At 37.2% G+C, this 19,592-nt stretch overlaps 1 protein-coding gene across 5 annotated transcripts in view; it reads right to left on the bottom strand.

Moving 5' to 3' along the window:
• The window catches only part of UNC13C (unc-13 homolog C), a 647,876-nt gene that overhangs the window by 322,132 nt on the left and 306,152 nt on the right, over positions 1 to 19,592 (bottom strand). The gene's annotated exons all lie outside the window — the stretch shown is intronic.

Here is a 19,592-nt window from a genome sequence, read left to right as displayed (position 1 = left end):
TCCAAAGAAGACATACAGATGGCTAACAAACACATGAAAAGATGCTCAACATCACTCATTACCAGAGAAACACAAATCAAAACCACAATGAGGTACCATTACACGCCAGTCAGGATGGCTGCTATCCAAAAGTCTACAAGTAATAAATGCTGGAGAGGGTGTGGAGAAAAGGGAACCCTCTTACACTGTTGGTGGGAATGCAAACTAGTACAGCCGCTATGGAGAACAGTGTGGAGATTCCTTAAAAAAATGGAAATAGAACCGCCATATGACCCAGCAATCCCACTTCTGGGCATACACACCGAGGAAACCAGATCTGAAAGAGACACGTGCACCCCAATGTTCATCACAGCACTGTTTATAATAGCCAGGATATGGAAGCAACCTAGATGCCCATCAGCAGATGAATGGATAAGGAAGCTGTGGTACATATACACCATGGAATATTACTCAGCCATTAAAAAGAATTCATTTGAATCAGTTCTAATGAGATGGATGAAACTGGAGCCCATTATACAGAATGAAGTAAGCCAGAAAGATAAAGACCAATACAGTATACTAACGCATATATATGGAATTTAGAAAGATGGTAACAATAACCCTATATGCAAAACAGAAAAAGAGACACAGATGTACAGAACAGACTTTTAGACTCTGTGTGAGAAGACGAGGGTGTGATGTTCTGAGAGAACAGCATTGAAACAAGTATACTATCAAGGGTGAAACAGATCACCAGCCCAGGTTGGATGCATGAGACGGGTGCTCAGGGCTGGTGCACTGGGAAGACCCAGAGGGATGGGATGGAGAGGGAGGTGGGAGGGGGGATCGGGATGGGGAATACATGTAAATCCATGGCTGATTCATGTCAATGTATGGCAAAAACCACTACAATATTGTAAAGTAATTAGCCTTCAACTAATAAAAATAAATGGAAAAAAAAAAGCAAATGAAAATACAGAGCAGCAATAGCAGTTCTAGAAGAGAACTGTATAATGATAAATGCCCTTATTAAAACTAGCGGGATACAAAGTCAACATACAAGAATTGGTAGTGTTTCTATACACAAGCAACTCTCAGAAAGAGAATTTAAAAAAAAAAAAAGAAAGAAAAAAGATGATAAAATATTAGTTTTGTTAAAGTCATAAAAGTAAGAAATTTGCTTATTGAGAAAAATTCTTCGTGTCTATTTTGCTGTGAAGAGAGAGACCACTTAGGGATAGAGATCAGAAAACAGAAAGGTCCATAAGATCACTTATATGTGAAATCTAGAAAACAAACTAGAAAGAATAGTGCTTACCAGGGATCTAGAAGATGGGGAAATAGGAGAGATGATATTTAAGAGTACAAAATAGTAGCTAAATGAGTCCTAAAGATCGAACGCACAGTATAATGAATACAGGCAATGATATTATATTATAATCATCAAATCTGCTTAGATTAGATCTTAATTATACCCATGACAAAAAGGTAATGATAATCATGATATGTGATAGAGGAGCTAGTTAATGCTACAATGGCAACCATATTATAGTATACATGTATCAAATCAACCTGCTGTTCCTTAAATTTATATGCCAAATATAATTTTTAAAAAAAGCAACGACATATATAGAAAACAGAAGGATCAAATTACTGTCTCAAAAATTAGGAGAAACATAAATGAGTGTGAGTATAAGATTTTGTGCAATAAGGGTGGTTTCTACTCACCACCTCCCTTGGTTCACCATACATTTTACCAGCTCAGACATTTTTTTCGTTGTGTTTCATAGGGCAAGGATGTCTTTTCCCTAGTCCTCTACCTGATGAACATCTACCTGCCTCTCAATACCTGATTAAAGATCACCTCTGTATGAAAATTCCCTAAAAAACATTTTTTTCCAGTCCCTAGCACTAGAGCAATTAGATATGAAAAAAATAATTTACCAAAAATATAAGAAAATATCATTGGTCAAAGAAATCATACTCTTCTTTATTATTTTAACTATTACAAACGTGCATATTCCAATTAGTGGCTACTGGTATAGCTGAAAATTAACCATGTGTTTGACGTTGGGGAAAAGATTCACTTTGGAAAAATGTTTGACATTTATTGGACATTGGATTCAAGGCATTATCTTTCTAAATCTGACTTTTCTTTAAATGGTGACATGCATTTTGTTTTAAATTGTCCAAAGATAAAGAAACTGCGTGTCAATGATCTGTAGGGCAAAAGATAGTCAGTTCAGTTCAGTGGCTCAGTCTTGTCTGACTCTTTGTGACCCCATAGACTGCAGCATGCCAGGCTTCTCTGTCCATAACCAACTCCCAGAGTTTACTCAAACTCATACCCAGTGAGTTGGTGATGCCATCCAACCATCTCATCCTCTGTCGTTCCCTTCTCCTCCTGCCTTCAATCTTTCCCACCATCAGGGTCTTTCCAAATGAGTCAGCTCTTCGCATCAGGTAGCCAAAGTATTGGAGTTTCAGCTTCAGCATCAGCCCTTCCAATGAATATTCAGGACTGATCTCCTTTATGATGGACTGGTTGGATCTCCTTGCAGTCCAAGGGACTCTCAGGAGTCTTCTCCAACACCACAGTTCAAAAGCATCAATTCTTCAGTGCTCAGCTTTCTTTATAGTCTAACTCTCACATCCATACATGAATACTGGAAAAACCAAAGCTTTGACTAGATGGACCTTTGCTGGCAAAGTAATGTCTCTGCTTTTTAATATGCCGTCTAAGTTAATCATAAATTTTCTTCCAAGGAGCAAGCATCTTTTAATTTCATGGCTACAGTCACCATCTGCAGTCTTATTGGAGCTTCCCAAAATAAAGTCTGTCATTCTTTTCATTGTTTCCCCATCTATTTGCCATGAAGTGATGGGACCAGGTGCCATGATCTTAGTTTTTTGAATATTGAGTTTTAAGCCAACTTTTTCACTCTCCTCTTTCACTTTCATCAGGAGGCTTTTTAGTTCTTCACTTTCTGCCATAAGGGTGGTATCATCTGCATATCTGAGGTTATTGATATTTCCTGCAGCAATGTTGATTCCAGCTTGTGCATCATCCAGCCCAGCGTTTCTCATGATGTACTCTGCATATAAGTTAAATAGGCAGGGTGACAATATACAGCCTTGATGTACTCCTTTCCCTATTTGGAACCAGTCTGTTTTTCCATTTCCAGTTCTAACTGTTGCTTCCTGACCTGCATACAGATTTATCAAGAGGCAGGTCAGGTGGTCTGTTGTTCCCATCTCTTGAAGAATTTTCCACAGTTTGTTGTGATGCACACAGTCAAAGGCTTTGGCATAGTCAAAAAAGTAGAAGTAGATGTTTTTCTGGAACTCTCTTGCTTTTTCAATGATCCAGCAGATGTTGGCAATTTGATCTCTGGTTCCTCTGCCTTTAACACTTGTAAATCCATGGCTGATTCATGTCAATGTATGACAAAAACCACTACAATATTGTAATTAGCCTTCAACTAATAAAAATAAATGAAAAAAAATATCCAGCTTGAACATCTGGAAGTTTACGGTTCACATACTATTGAAGCCTGGCATGGAGAATTTTGAGCACTACTTTACTAGCATGTGTGAGGCTTCCCTTGTGGCTCAGAGGTTAAAGTGTCTGCCTGCAATGTGGGAGACCTGGGTTCAATCCCTATGTCGAGAAGATCCCCTGGAGAAGGAAATGGCAACCCACTCCAGTATTCTTGCCTGGAGAATCCCATGGACAGAGGAGCCTGGTGGGCTACAGTCCACGTGGCTGCAAAGAGTCAGACATGACTGAGCAACTTCACTTTCACTTTACTAGCGTGTGAGATGAGAGCAACTGTGCAGTAGTTTGAGCATTCTTGGCATTGCCTTTCTTTGGGACTGGAATGAAAACTGACTTTTTCCAGTCCTGTGGCCACTGCTGAGTTTTCCAAATTTGCTGGCATATTGAGTGCAGCACTTTCACAGTATCATCTTTTAGGTTTTGAAATAGCTCAACTGGAATTCCATCACCTCCACTAGCTTTGTTCATAGCGATGCTTCTCCTTATTGCCAAATTCAGACTTAAATTGAAGAAAGTAGGGAAAACCTGAAGATCATTCAAGTATGACCTAAATCAATCCCTTACTATTATACAGTGGAAGTGACAAATAGATTCAAGGGATTAGATCTGATAGACACAGTGCCTGATGAACTATGGACAGAGGTTCCTGACACTGTATAGGAGGCAGGGATCAAGACCATCCCCAAGAAAAAGAAATGCAAAAAAGCAAAATGGTTGTCTGAAGAGGCCTTACAAATAGCTGTGAAAAGAAGGGAAGCCAAAAGCAAAGGAGAAAAGGAAAGATATATCCATTTGAATGCAGAGTTCCAAAGAATAGCAAGGAGAGATAAGAAAGTCTTCCTTAGTGATCAATGCAAAGAAATAGAGGAAAACAATAGAATGGGAAAGACTAGAGATCTCTTCAAGAAAATTAGAGATACCAAGGGAAAATTTCATGCAAAGATGGGCACAATAAAGGACAGAAATGGTACGGACATAACAGAAGCAAAAGATATTAACAGGAGGTGGCAAGAAAAGAATAACTATACAAAAAAGATCCCCATGACCCAGATAATCATGAAAGTATCATCACTCACCTAGGGCAAAAGATAATGTAACTGTAATGAGCCGGAACAGCATATGTTGCCATTGCTTTATGGTTGTCTTACTCTACCTCTGATATCCCAAGGTCTATGATTTATATGATAAGTTGTCTTATTCATTTTACTTTCAAGCCAATGTTCATAGCCATAATGGAGTAATAACATAACCAACTTGAAAAAAAGATCTCCCTGATTTAAACTCCATTTGAGCCACTTACTAGCAATATGGTTTTAGGCAAGTTATGTGATTACATTGGGCCTTCAAGGCCAATCTATAAAACTATTATAGAACATCAATAATAACCTTTTAAACATGATTAAATATATAAAAAACAGAACTATGCTGGGCACTTAGAAGGCTTTAACTAGACTAGCTAACTAATATAGCTAATTACATAATTCAAACATATATTTTGCTTTAATAGCAAAGGACAAGTTACTGCAAATTTCTAAAATAGGGAAAATTTTAGTTAGCCTAATTATCAAAACACTGAAAATTAAATACTTGATGCATACTGATATAGTAAAATTTTATTCAACTACTAAAAGTGTTTTAGATGAAAATTTTTATCAGGGGTCTCTCTTCTTTTTCCATTGATCTATACGTCTGTCTTTATGATAGTACCGGAGTATTTCAATAACAGTAGCCACTCAGTCATGTCCGACTCTTTAGCGACTCCATGGACTGTAGCCCATCAGGATCCTCTGTCCACGAGATTACCAAGGCAAGAATACCAGAGTGGGTTGCTATTTCCTTCTCCAGGGTATCTTCACAACTCAGGGAGTGAACCCATGTCTCCATGTCTTCTGCACTGAAGGTGGATTCTTTACCACTGAGCCACTAGGGAATTAGATTTTTTTTTTTCTCCTCAACAAAATTTTAAGGGTAAGGTACAGTATTGTTGCCATCATCTGCTGGATCATCGAAAAAGCAAGAGAATTCCAGAAAAACATCTATTTCTACTTTACTGACTATGCCAAAGCCTTTGACCGTGTGGATCACAATAAACTGTGGAAAATTCTGAAAGAGGTGGGAATACCAGACCACCTGACCTGCCTCTTGAGAAACCTGTATGCAGGTCAGGAAGCAACAGTTAGAAGTGAACATGGAACAACAAACTGGTTCCAAATAGGAAAAGGAGTACGTCCAGGCTGTATATTGTCACCCTGCTTATTTAACTTATATGCAGAGTACATCATGAGAAATGCTGGGCTGGAAGAAGCACAAGCTGGAATCAAGATTGCCGGGAGAAATATCAATAACCTCAGATATGCAGAGGACACCACCCTTATGGCAGAAAGTGAAGAGGAACTAAAAAGCCTCTTGATGAAAGGGAAAGAGGAGAGTGAAAAAGGTGGCTTAAAGCTCAACAATCAGAAAACTAAGATCATGGCATCTGGTCCCATCACTTCATGGCAAACAGATGGGGAAACAGTGTCAGACTTTATTTTTTTGGGCTCCAAAATCAGTGCAGATGGTGACTGCAGCCATGAAAATAAAAGATGCTTACTCCTTGGAAGGAAAGTTATGACCAACCTAGATAGCGTATTAAAAAGCAGTGACATTACTTTGCCAACAAAGGTCCGTCCAGTCAAGGCTATGGTTTTTCCAGTGGTCATGTATGGATGTGAGAGTTGGACTGTGAAGAAAGCTGAGTACCAAAAAATTGATGCTTTTGAACTGTGGTGTTGGAGAAGACTCCTGAGAGTCCCTTGGACTGCAAGGAGATCCAACCAGTCCATCTTAAAGGAAATCAGTCCTGGGTATTCATGGGAAGGACTGATGCTGAAGCTGAAACTCCAATACTTTGGCTACCTCATGTGAAGAGTTGACTCATTGGAAAAGACCCTGATATTGGGGGGGATTGGAGACAGGAGGAGAAGGGGATGACAGAAAATGAGATGGCTGGATGGCATCACCGACTGGATGGACGTGGGTTTGGGTGGACTCTGGGAGTTGCTGATGGACAGGGAGGCCTGGCGTGCTGTGATTCATGGGGTTGCAGAGTTGGACACGACTCAGCAACTGAACTGAACTGAACAGTATTGTTGGGTGTAAGTACACAGTGTATAGCAGATCCTCAAACTTCTCTTACTTATTTGAAACTCTGTGCCTGTTGATTAGTAAACTCCCATTTCTCACTCTCTATAGCCTCCAAAACTATCATTTTGGTCTATGATTCTGTTACTATTTCAGATATCTCATAAAAGTGGAATAATGCAGTATTTGTCTTTTTGTAACTGGCTTAGCATAACACCTTAAAGTTCATCCTTCCTACACATATTGTAGAATTTCCTTCCTTTGTAAGGATGACTAACATCACATTGTATGCACACATCACATTTTCTTCATTCACTCACCTGTCGTTGGACAGTGAGGCTGTCTCCACATCCTGGCTATTGTGAATAACACTGAATGTGGAAGTACTAATAACTCCTTGAGATTCTGATTTCAATTCTTTTGGATATATGCCCAGAAGTCAGATTGCTGAATTATATGCTAGTTTTATTTTCAAATTTTTGAGTAAATTCCAAACTTTTCCATAGCAGCTGCACCATTTTGCATTCCCACCAACAGTGGAAAGGTTCACACAAGGGGGAAAAGATAGATAGGAACTGAAACCACAGAGGAAAGTCCCATCCAGCAGGAGACCGAAACATGGAAGAGACTCAGGCATTATGTTGATGCTCTGCAAGGCAGAGAGGGAACGAAAAAACATGCTCTGGCTTTTCCATTCGCCCACCTTTGATCTTACGGCAATGCTTTCTCACAGCCAAATCTAGTCGGCAGGGAAATCTGGCCTTCAGAGTTCAGTTCCCTGACATAAAGAGCATGCCAAAGACATTGCAGGGAATAAATGTTATAGCTAACAGGTAAATGACCAGCATATATGCTAAACTCATGTAGAAAATGCCATAAAGAAATATGTTGCTTAATTCAAAGTATTTCTTTGCTTCTCTCTCGTACTCCTTTTAGCATTGGCTTGTCCTTCCCTGACAGCTCTTAACATTTGCATTGTCATAGATAAAACTCTTTAATGCTAAAAGCATTTTTTTAGAGTGTATCATTTAATTTCCTTATTTGAGGAAAGGAAACTGATAGAGAATAATAAATATTTTTTGTAATAACACAATGAGTGATTTGGAAAGAAAATTTATGAGTATAAAAGTGCTTTGAAAAGATAACAGTGCTTTAAAATATGAACCATTTTGTTATCATTACTGTTATATAGCCACTCTGTATACATACATGGATGCTTTAAAACTTTTAAAACTATATTGTTTTTTCACAAAGACGGAGCATCCTCTACCAATTTCCACTGCAATAAGAACAATTTATATCACACTGTATTCAGTGCCCTACTTCACTCATTGAATGTTACTGTCAATATTTTAATGGAAATATATTGTTAATGTTAGTTTTTAACCTTTAAAAGGTTTGATACTTGATCTATATAATTACATTTAATTTTACAAATGCAAGATCATACTCCACACACCATTTAGTACCTTTATAAATTGTGTCCATCCTGACATATACACATGTACATCATTCTTTTTAATGATTATATGATATATTCAATTATATGCTGTATCCTAATTGAATTCATCCCCTATAGTAGATAGTAGATGGCTATTTAAGTGGCTTCCAATATACTACTGTAGTGCTACTGTAAAAATATTCTAGTCTGAGAAATTATTAACAGTGGATTTTTTAGTTTGGAAATTATGTCAGTTACACATATCTGTATATCTGCTTGCAAAATAGGAGACCCAGGTTCGATCCCTGTATTGGAAAGATGGCTTGGAGAAGGGAATGGCTACCCACTCCAGTATTCTTGCCTAGAAAACTCCATGGACAGAAGAGCCTGGTAGGCTGCAGTCCATGCAGTTTCAAAGAGTTGGAAATGACTGAGCAACTAACATATACACACATTACTAAAATATTCTGCAGAAAGCATATATGTGCTTACACTTATAGCTGTTTCTCTATACATTCATTAGTATTGAATACTATCACTTTTCAATCTTTGCTAATCAGAAAATTTAAATATACTTTCTCATATTATAATGACTTTTAGGAAGCACATCTTTTATATATGAATGACATATGTATATACAATATGTGTGCAATATTTTCCTCTTTCCCACACCAGTTCAATTGAAAAGGAGGAAAAAAAAAAATGAAAAATTCCTTCCTCCAAAGAGACCTCTAAAGAGCTTATGATTATTTCTTGCCAGAGACAAAGGGTTAAAATAAATAGCCAGAATTTGTCCCTGGCAAGAGAACAGAATCAGTCAGCATGAATTTTTACAGGCACTTAAGTAACCTTTCTCTTAAATTCTCCCCTTCACTCTTTGCTAGAAAAGAACAACTGCTATTCTCTAGAGGAACTCTGGAGCAATAATTGGAAAGTCAGCAGCAAACTGAAGTTATACCAACTGCCTGATAAGACCTTATCTGAATACCACACTCAAAGCAGAAGCAGTGATCATAAAGGTAAATACTATTAGCTAATATCCCTCTCAATCCAAACATCAGCAACACAGCAACAGTGCACACGCTTGTGGAAGACTTCTGCACAAATGACCAAGGCATTGCTAAAAAAAAGAGAAGAAATTTAGGAAAGGCTGCCTTCCAAATAACTTTTCCACTTAAATCTAAGCTCAACCAATTATCGGGAATACAACAATTGAGCTTAAGAACTCATAAACAGTTATCTTGGGTATACGTCAGACCTCTCTGGATTCTTTGGCTGGAGGTTATGGAAAATACAAAGAGATGCAATTCAAAAAGAAAAGAAATACCACAAGAAGCCACTCGACAGCACCTCTGTTACTTTGACTTTGGTCCTCATTATAGTAACAACCTTTCATCATTAAAACATAAACTCAAATGTCTTGAAAATTAGATTTGGATCTACTTAATTGTGAACATTTGGCCAAAACTTTACATTAAAAAACATCCATTTGAATATTTTCAGACGTTCAAAAGGATCCAATTTAATCAACTATGTGTGCGTGCAGGCACGCGCATGCTCATGCTCAGTCATATCCGACTCTTTGTGACCCAGTGGACTGTGGTTTGCCAGGCATCTCTGTCCATGCAATTTTCCAGGCAAGAATATTGGAGTGGATTGCCATTTCCATCTCCAGGCGGGTCTCCCTGACTCAGGGATTGAACCCATGTCTTCTGAGTCTCCTGCATTGGCAGGCAGATTCTTTACCACTGGGTCACCTGGGAAATGAATCAACTACAAACATAGCTTAAGTCAAAAAAAGTATAAAAAACACTATGTTCCAGATGATATAGATGTATAACTGATTATTCAGATATAATTAATTTCAAAAGAAGATATTAGTGTAGGCTGAACCATATGAAATTATAATTTTTATAGGTCAAAAAAATTATCAGAAATTTCACGTGGCTTGATCTAGCCATAACTACTAGCTCCATATAACAAAATCTTGTTTATGTCCTAACTGAAAATCTACTTTGTACTTGGCAAGTACAAAAAATTCTATGAGATTAAAAAATGAGTGCATTTATAAAACCTAGTCTGATCAATAATCAAGATACTGAAGAAATTAGTGATGGTGGTATAAGAAGGCAAATAAAAGAACTAAATAACAAAGATATTCAAGATTACTAAATTGTAGTCACTGGATAATGGCATTGATCCTAGAGAAAATATTTGAAGAGATAATAGCTGAAAGCTTCCTTAACATGGGAAAGGAAACAGTCAACCAAGTCCAGGAAGTACAGAGTCCCAGGAAGGATAAACCCAAGGAGGAATGCCCCAAGACACACAGTAATCAAACTGACAAAAATTAAAGGCAAGGATAAAATATTAAAAGCAATAAGGGAAAAATGGCAAGTAACTTTCAAGGGAATTCCCATCAGGCTATCAGCTGATTTCTCAACAGATACTCTACAAGCCAGAAGGGAATGGCATGATATATGTAAAGTGATGAAAGGGAAGAGCCTACAACCAAGAATACTCTACCCAGCAAGACTCTGTTTCAGAAATTATGGAGAAATCAAAAGCTTTTCAGACAAGCAAAAGTTAAGAGAATTCAGCACTACCAAACCAGCTTTACAGCAAATGCTAAAGGAACTTCTCAAGGCAAGAAACATAAGAGAAGGAAAAGACCTACAGAAAATAAACCTAAAACAATTAAGAAAACAGTAATAGGATCAAATGAACCAACTAAAAGACACAAACTAGCTAGGCGGATGAAAACATGTGCAATGCAGGCACTTTCAATTTCCACGTAACTCTGCTTGACCCCCTCCAAATTGTATGCAGTCTATACTGTTAGGGTAATCATGTTGCCATTATGGCTTGCAGTTGTAATTATTTTTTATTTTTAGTCTGCCTACTGATTGTGAAAACTGATAAACATCTTTCACTATTGTGATTATGTAACTATTACTCACTTAATATCACTGTATCATGATTGGTCAACAGAAAAATAAGAGAACTGTATCACCAAAACTACAACAGAAAAACCTGTAATCACTTTTTAAAATTCAGATGCATATCAGAATTATGCTGAAATGTTTTGAAAAATACAAATGCCCAGGTATTTCTTTTTTTTCTCCAGAGTCCCAAATAGGTTTCTAATGAGAAGCTATCTTTAAAAACGACTCGACTAAATAATGATCTTTTACTTTTATCTAGTTTGTTTCACTTTTTCTATTTCATATTCAGTGACCCCATTTAATTAGGTTTATATTTACCACTTTCTCCATCTTTTTTAATATTCTTTCTTAAGCCTTTATCAAGAGTAGTAGAAAAGCTTTTATATACTGATATATAAATATGTATAATATATATATTTTAGAAAACTTATGAATTTTTGCCTAACAAAAAAATTTGACATTTTATTTCACTTGTTTGACTTATTATGAATATAATGCTAGATTTTTAATTTAAAAATATATATGCAACAAGCAACAAAGGTTTACTGTATAGCACATAGAAATATATTCAATATCTTATAATAACATATAACAGAAAATAATCTTAAAAATTACATATGTGTGTATATACAGCTGAATCACCTTGCTGTGCATCTGAAACACTGTAAGTCAACTACACTTCAATAAAATATATATATTAAGGAAAAATATATAGTGTCTCATTTTTGATGGAATTATCCCAACATATGAACTTAATTATTTTATAATAGTAAGGTTTCATAAAATAGTAAATCTATAATATCAAAAAGGGATTATATATCATCTTCTAACAAGAAGATATGCTAAATGTCCCCTCAGAGTTAGTGGTAATTTTCCATCCTGTGTTTTCTTAATTTTACCCTTAGCTCTGTCAAAACTGGGTCATAGTAAAAGCTCAAAATGTTATTCTACTGATTATTTCAAGGCTTTAAATAAGTTAAAACACAGTTTGTCCCCTTTACTATCCCTTCAAATCCAACTGTATTTAAAAGTTATTAGGCAGAGACATAAAACTGAAAGTAAAAAACACATCATGAAGACAAGCTGCATTGGCAAGGGTTCCTTTGAAAGGAAAACACATACTGGTGATGCTAAAAAAAAGTAAATACCTGAATTCACCAAATAATGCTCAAATTATTGACACAGAGAAGAAAGACATAGCTTTGGAATTTCTTGGGAAAATTAATATTTCCCAATGGAGAGGAAGGAGGGAAAAATAAGGGTGAAACAATAGTGCAAATAAACATTTATGTCTATAAATATTTAAAGACATGTTATAAACATTTATAGACACACTCACTGGTAAGAAATTCACTTTAGAAGTTATCATTTGGAAATAACCATTAAACAGATTTTTAGGCTTACTATATATTTAACATTATTTTAGGAGGTCCTCACCATCAAATAACTCAATACTTAGGTTGGAAAACAACACTAACATTTATATAAAACAGGCATGAAAATCATCAAGGACTTTATCAAAAGTGCTCTAAAGTGTAGTATAACTACCAAGGAAACCTGTCACTGCAAGTAGACTTGCTAAGATGGCATATTGCTTTAATTTTGAGTAATGACTTTTTATACAGAAATCAATGAGTAGCTATGGAAAATTTATAACATTATTATGTACCAATTAGATCTTCCAGAAGGCCTGAGTAAGAGAGTCAAGCAATCAGGTGGGCGGGGTGGGGGGGAGGGCAGGTAGAATCTCTGCTTTTGGCTCTACTACTTATAACTTCAAGAATACAAAAAAGAGCTATACAAAAAAGATCTTAATGACCCAGATAACCACAATGGTGTGATTACACACAACTTGAGAAAACTATTTCTTTCTTGAAAGCATATGCCCATTTGAGGAGTTACTCATAAGCTTTCATAGCTGCTCTGTTTATAATAGCTAAATACTGAAAAAAACCCAAGCATTCATTAATATACGAGTTTCATATGCATAGACTGAAATACTCTTGTATGGAAAGAAATGTACTATATTGGTGTATACAGTGACTTAGGTAGATCTCAAAATAATTATGTTGAGTGAAAGAATTCAGGGAAAAATAAGAGTATGTGCAATATAAATCCATTTATATAAAATTATAAAAATGCAAACTAATTATATAAGACATCAAATCAGTGGTTGGCCAGGGGAGAGGGTTTCAATAAAGGGAAATAATAGGGGAATGTGATGGGAAAGAAGTCCAGGAAAATTTTTGGAGGTGATGGATGTTCCAGTTATATTGATTGTGGTGGTGTGGTTACATGAATGAAAACAGATGCCAAAACCTAATAAATTATACATTTGAAATATATGCAGTTACTTGTATGTCAGTTATATCTCAAGTAATTATACCACTTTATTTTCTCAATGGCAATAAAGTAATTCCAGTTCCTCCACATCCTGGCTAATACTTGGCCATAATAGCATAAAGGTCTGGAAGAAACAACAGGGAGTGTACTTTTGTAAAGTTCTTACACTGTGTGTGAAGTGGTATATTATCACTGGTAGAATGAATGTAATAAAGATATATACTACATTCAATACCCAATTATGATTTAAAAAAAGAAACTCTCCAGAAAGTGGGCATAGAGGGAACACACCTCAACATAATAAAGGCTATATATGACAAACCCAAAGCAACATCATTCTCAATGGTGAAACACTGAAAGCATTTCCTCTAAGATCAGGAATAAGATAAGGATGTTCACTCTCTCCACTTTTACTGAATATAGCTTTGGCAGCCCTAGCCATAGCAATCACAGAAGAAAAATAAATTAAGGAAATCCAAACTGGAAAGGAAGTAGTAAAACTGCTGCTGTATGCAGTTTGCATTTTTATACATGATATGATACTACATATAGAAAACCCTAAAGACACTACCAGAAAACTTCCAGAGCTCATCAACAAATTTGGCAAAGTTTCAGGATACAAAATTAAGACACAGAAATACCTTGCATTTCTATACACTAACAACAAAATATCAGAAACAGGAATTAAGGAACCAATTCCATTTGCCATTGCATCAAACAGTATAAGATATTAGAGATAAACCTACATAAGGAGGAAAAAAACCTGTACTTATGAAACTACAAAATACTGATGAAAGAAATCAGAGATGGCACAAACAGATGGAGAGATATATACCATGTTCTTGGATTGGAAGAATCAGTATTGTTAAAATGACTGCACTACCCAAAGTAATCTACAGTTTGAATGCAATCCCTGTCAACTTACCAACGCATTTTTCACAGCATAAGAAAAAAAAAATTAGTTTGTATAGAAACACAAAAGATCCCAAATAGCAAAAGCAACCTTGAGAAAGAAAAATGGAGCTGGAAGAATCATGTGTTCTGACTTCAGACTACACTGCAAAGCTACAGTAATCAAAACAGTATGATTCTGGTACAAAAACATACATATCGATCAATGGAACAGGACACAAAAAGTCCAGAGATAAACCCACATGATGTCACCTAATCTCTGACAAAGAAGGCAAGGCTTTTCTGTCCATGGAATTTTCCAGGAAACAATAGTGGAGTGGGTTGCCATTTCCCCTGCATGAGATCTTCCTGACCCAGGGATCAAACCCATATCTCTTGTGTCTCCTGCAACAGCAGGTGAATTCTTAACCAACTGCACCACCTGTGAAACCTTAAGTCTAGATACTATACAACTCTTAGAGGAAAACAAAGGCAGAACACTCTGATAAAAATGGTAGGAGGAAAAAAAAAAAAAAATGGTAGGAGGACCTTTTTGATTCACCTAGAGTAATGAAAATAAAACTAAAAATAAACAGATGGGACATAATTAGATTTGTTGTTCATATTTATCTCAGTGTCTGTAGCACCTAGGAGAGTGACTCACACATAATGTTCACTGAATGAATTATTTTTCTAAAGATGGTTGGAGCTGATACTAACGCACACAGAAATGCCTGGGAAGCTGGACTTACTGTTGTAGGGTTCTAGGTCAGTAGAGAGCTGCATGCTTCCAGTGTGGCTGCAGTTAGCCCAACCATGTGGATCTCTTCTGTCTGCCTTCAAAATTGTTGGTCCACAAGTGGGACACATCCAGGGGGCAAGCAGATGAATCAAATAGAGGTTGACTGGCTGTACTGCTTGAGTCTTGAAAATGCTACATAAATCTAGATTCCATCTGCCTTTACTAGATATATTTTACTTAGAGGGAATTGACTCAATCCATAGGCTCAAATTAGTCACCAGGAGACCAATATGACTTGTATAGACAGCAAACTCTGAGTACTAGAAGTGGGAGACACAGGATGTTAGGACCAAGGCTATTAAGAACCACATGAAAGCTATTTAATGAAAACTTACTGACACAGCCTTGTCTAACTCAATGAAACTATGAGCCATGCTGTGTAGGGCCACCCAAGCTAGACAGGTCACGGTGGAGAGTTCAGACAAACGTGATCCACTGGAGAAGGGAATGGTGAACCATTTCAGTATTCTTGCCTTGAGAACCCCATGAACAGTATGAAAAGGCAAAAAGGACACAAAAAGATGAACTTCCCAGGTCTGTATGTGCCCAATATGCTACCGGAGATCACTGGAGAAATAACTCCAGAAAGAATGAAGAGCTGGAGCCACAGTGAAAACAACGCTCAGTTGTGGATGTGACTGGTGATGAAGTAAAGTCCGATGCTGTAAAGAACAATATTGCATAGGAACCTGGAATGTTAGGTCCATGAATCAAGGTAAATTAGAAATGGTTGAACAGGACATGGCAAGAGTGAACATCGACATTTTAGGAATCAGTGAACTAAAATGAACTGGGATAGGTGAATTTAATTCAGATGACCATATATCTACTATTGTGGGCAAGAATCCTTTAGAAGAAATGGAGTAGCCATCATAGTCAACAAGAGTCTGAAATGCAGTACTTGGGTGCAATCTCAAAAATGACAGAATGACCTCTGTTCATTTCCAAGACAAACCATTCAATATTACAGTAATGCAAGTCTATGCCCTAGCTAGTAATGCTGAAGAAGCTGAAGTTGAATGGGTCTATGAAGCACTACAAGAACTTCTAGAACTAACAGCAAAAAAAGATATTCTTTTTATCATAGAGAACTAGAATGAAAAAGTAGGAAGTCAAGAGATACCTGGAATAACAGGCAATATGGCCCTGGAGTACAAAATGAAGCAGGGAAAAGGCTAACAGAGTTTTGCCAGAGAATGCACTGGTCACAGAAAACACATCCAACAACACAAGAGAAGACTCTACACATGGACCTCACCAGATGGTCAAAACCAAAATCAGATTAATTATATTCTTTGCAACCAAAGATGGAAAAACTCTATACAGTCAGCAAAAACAAGTCCAGGAGCTGACTGTGCTAAGATCATGAACTCCTTATTGCCAAATTCAGACTTAAATTGAAGAAAGTAGGGAAAACCACTAGACCATTCAGGTATGACCTAAATCAAATCCCTTATGATTATACAGTGGAAGTGAGAAACAGATTTAAGGGACTAGATCTGATAGACAGAGTGCCTGATGAACTATGGATGGAGGTTCATGACATTGTACAGGAGAAAGGAATCAAGACCATCCCCAAGAAAAAGAAATGCAAAAAGGCAAAATGGTAATCTGAGGAGGACTTACAAACAGTTGAGAAAAGAGAAGCTAAAGGCAACAGAGAAAAGGAAAGATATACTTGAATGCGGAGTTCCAAAGAATAGCAAGGAGAGATAAGAAAGCCTTCCTCAGTGATTAATGCAAAGAAATAGAGGAAAACAATTGAATGGGAAAGACTAGAGATCTCTTCAAGAAAATCAGAGATAAAAATGGAGCTTTTCATGCAAAAATGGGCACAATAAAGAACAGAAATGGTCAGGACATAAAAGAAGCAGAAGCTATTAAGAAGAGGTGGCAAGAATACAGAGAACAACTGTAAAAAACAGATCTTCATGACCCAGATAACAATGATGGTGTGATTACTTATCTAGAGCTAGACATCCTGGAATGTTAAGTCAAGTGGAACTTATGAAGGATCACTACGAACAAAACTAGTGGAGGTAATGGAATTCCAGTTGAGATATTTCAAATCCTGAAAGATGATGCTGTGAAAGTGCTGAACTCAATAAGCCAGCAAATTTGGAAAACTCAGCAGTGGCCACAGGACTGGAAAGGTCAGTTTTCATTCCAATCCCAAAGAAAGGCAAGCCCAAAGAATGCTCAAAATACTGCCCAATTGCACTCATCTCACATGAGAGCAAAGTAATGATCAAAATTCTCCAAGCCTGGCTTCAACAGCATGTGAACTGTGAACTTCCAGATGTTCAAGCTCGGTTTAGAAAAGGCTGAGGATCCAGATATCAAATTGCCAACATCTGCTGGATCATCGAAAAAGCAAGAGAGTTCCAGAAAAACATCTACTTCTACTTTATTGACTATGCAAAAGCCTTTGACTGTGTGGATCAAAACTAACTGTAAATTCTTAAAGAGATGGGAATACCAGACCTGCCTCCTGAGAAATCTGTATGAAGGTCAAGAAGCAACAGTTAAAACTGTACATGGAACAACAGACTGGTTCCAAATCGGGAAAGGAGCATGTCAAGGCTGTATATTGTCACCCTGCTTATTTAACTTATGTGTAGAGTACATCATGTGAAATGCCAGGCTGGGTGAGGCACAAGCTGGAATCAAGATTGCCGGAAGAAATATCAATGACCTCAGATATGCAGATGACACCATCCTTATGGCAGAAAGCAAAGAACTAAGGAGCCTCTTGATGAAAGTGAAGCAGGATTCATGTCAATTCATTTCAATGTATGACAAAACCCACTGCAATGTTGTGAAGTAATTATCCTCCAACTAATAAAAATAAATGAAAAAAAAAAAAAGAAAAAGAGCTAACAAATACTGATGAGGATGTGGAAAAAAAGAACACTTGTACATTGTTAGTAAAAGTGTAAATTGGTGCAGCCACTACAGAAAAGAATATGGATGTTTCTCAAATAATGAAAAATAAAACTATGATATTATATTAAAAAAAAAGAAAGTGAAGCAGGAGAGTGAAAAAGCTGGCTTAAAACTCAACACTCAAAAAACAAAGATAATGGCATCTGGTCCCATCACTTCATGGCAAACAGATGGGGAACCAATGGAAAGAGTGACAGACTTTATTTCTTGGGCTCCAAAATCACTGTAGATGGTGACTTCAGCCATGATATTAAAAGATGCTTGCTGCTTTGAAGAAAAGCTATGTCTAACCTAGACAGTATATTAAAAACAGAGACATTACTTTGCCGACAAAAGTCCGTCTAGTCAAAGCTATGGTTTTCCAGTAGTCATGTATGGATGTGAGAGTTGGACTACAAAGAAAGCTGAGCACTGAAGAATTGATGCCTTTGCACTGTGGTATTGGATAAGACTTTTGAGAGTCCCTTGGACTGCAAGGAGATGAAACCAGTCAATCCTAAAGGAAATCAGTCCGGAATGTTTATTGAAAGGACTGATGTTGAAGCTGAAGCTCGGATACTCTGGCCACCTCATGCGATAAACTGACTCATTGGAAAAGACCCTGATATTGGGAAAGATTGAAGGCAGGAGGAGAAGGGGATGACAGAGTATGTTATGGTTGGATAGCATCACCGATTCCATGGACACGAGTTTGAGCAAGCTTCGGGAGTTGGTGATGGACAGGGAAACCTGGCGTGCTATAGTCCATGGGGTAGCAAAGAGTTGGACACGACTGAACTGACTGACCAAGTACTATTCAGCAATGAGACCAGAGTACAGAGGAGTGAGAAAAGAAGGGAGATAGGGCAAAGGACAGAAGGAGGAACAGTGATAGACTGGGCAAAGCAAGACAGAGAGAGAGAAGGGAAATAAGGGCAGAAATGGAGAGGTTGGGGGGGGGAGGATATAATGAAGGGCAGAGATGGAGAAAAACAGGCAGAGATGGACAAATGTCAGAGGGAAAAATAGAAAGAAACTAAAAGGTCACAATAATTTCTGTCCCTTTGGAGTTCTACTGTTTGGCTTTTCTTGGATTCCTACAAGGGCACTCTGTGTCCATAATAACATTTGCTTCCTCCTGATCTCTTTTCTATGGGTCAGTTTAAATGTAGACCCTTTCTTCTCACCAAGAGGGATCTCTGCAGAATAGCCCCCATTGTTCTGAGCTTGCCGTTTGCAATCCCCTACTCCCTAGATATTTGGGGCATTTTGTCTGAATTCTATTTGATCCTCACTATAAAACTAAATACATGGCCCCCTATATCTTAGCCTATAGAACATCACAGCAGTATCTCCAAGGATCTGTCCTGTTCTGAAATTTTAGTTTGTTGACTATAAATCCTCTTTTTGGTGGCTCTAAGCTCAATTCTAATCTCGCTGAATTTCATCCAATCTTCTTTCTATACCTGCTCCTCTCCTTATTACCAAACATTTAAGTTCTTGTACAAATCATTCATGAAGTAGGTGCTATTCTATTAGCTCTGCTGTGTATAGATGGGTACTGGCTCAACCATATTTACCAAA

The sequence above is a fragment of the Cervus elaphus genome, chromosome 12 (assembly GCF_910594005.1).
Source record: "Cervus elaphus chromosome 12, mCerEla1.1, whole genome shotgun sequence".
Taxonomy (NCBI): domain Eukaryota; kingdom Metazoa; phylum Chordata; class Mammalia; order Artiodactyla; family Cervidae; genus Cervus; species Cervus elaphus.
This window is presented reverse-complemented; position numbering and strand designations above follow the sequence as displayed.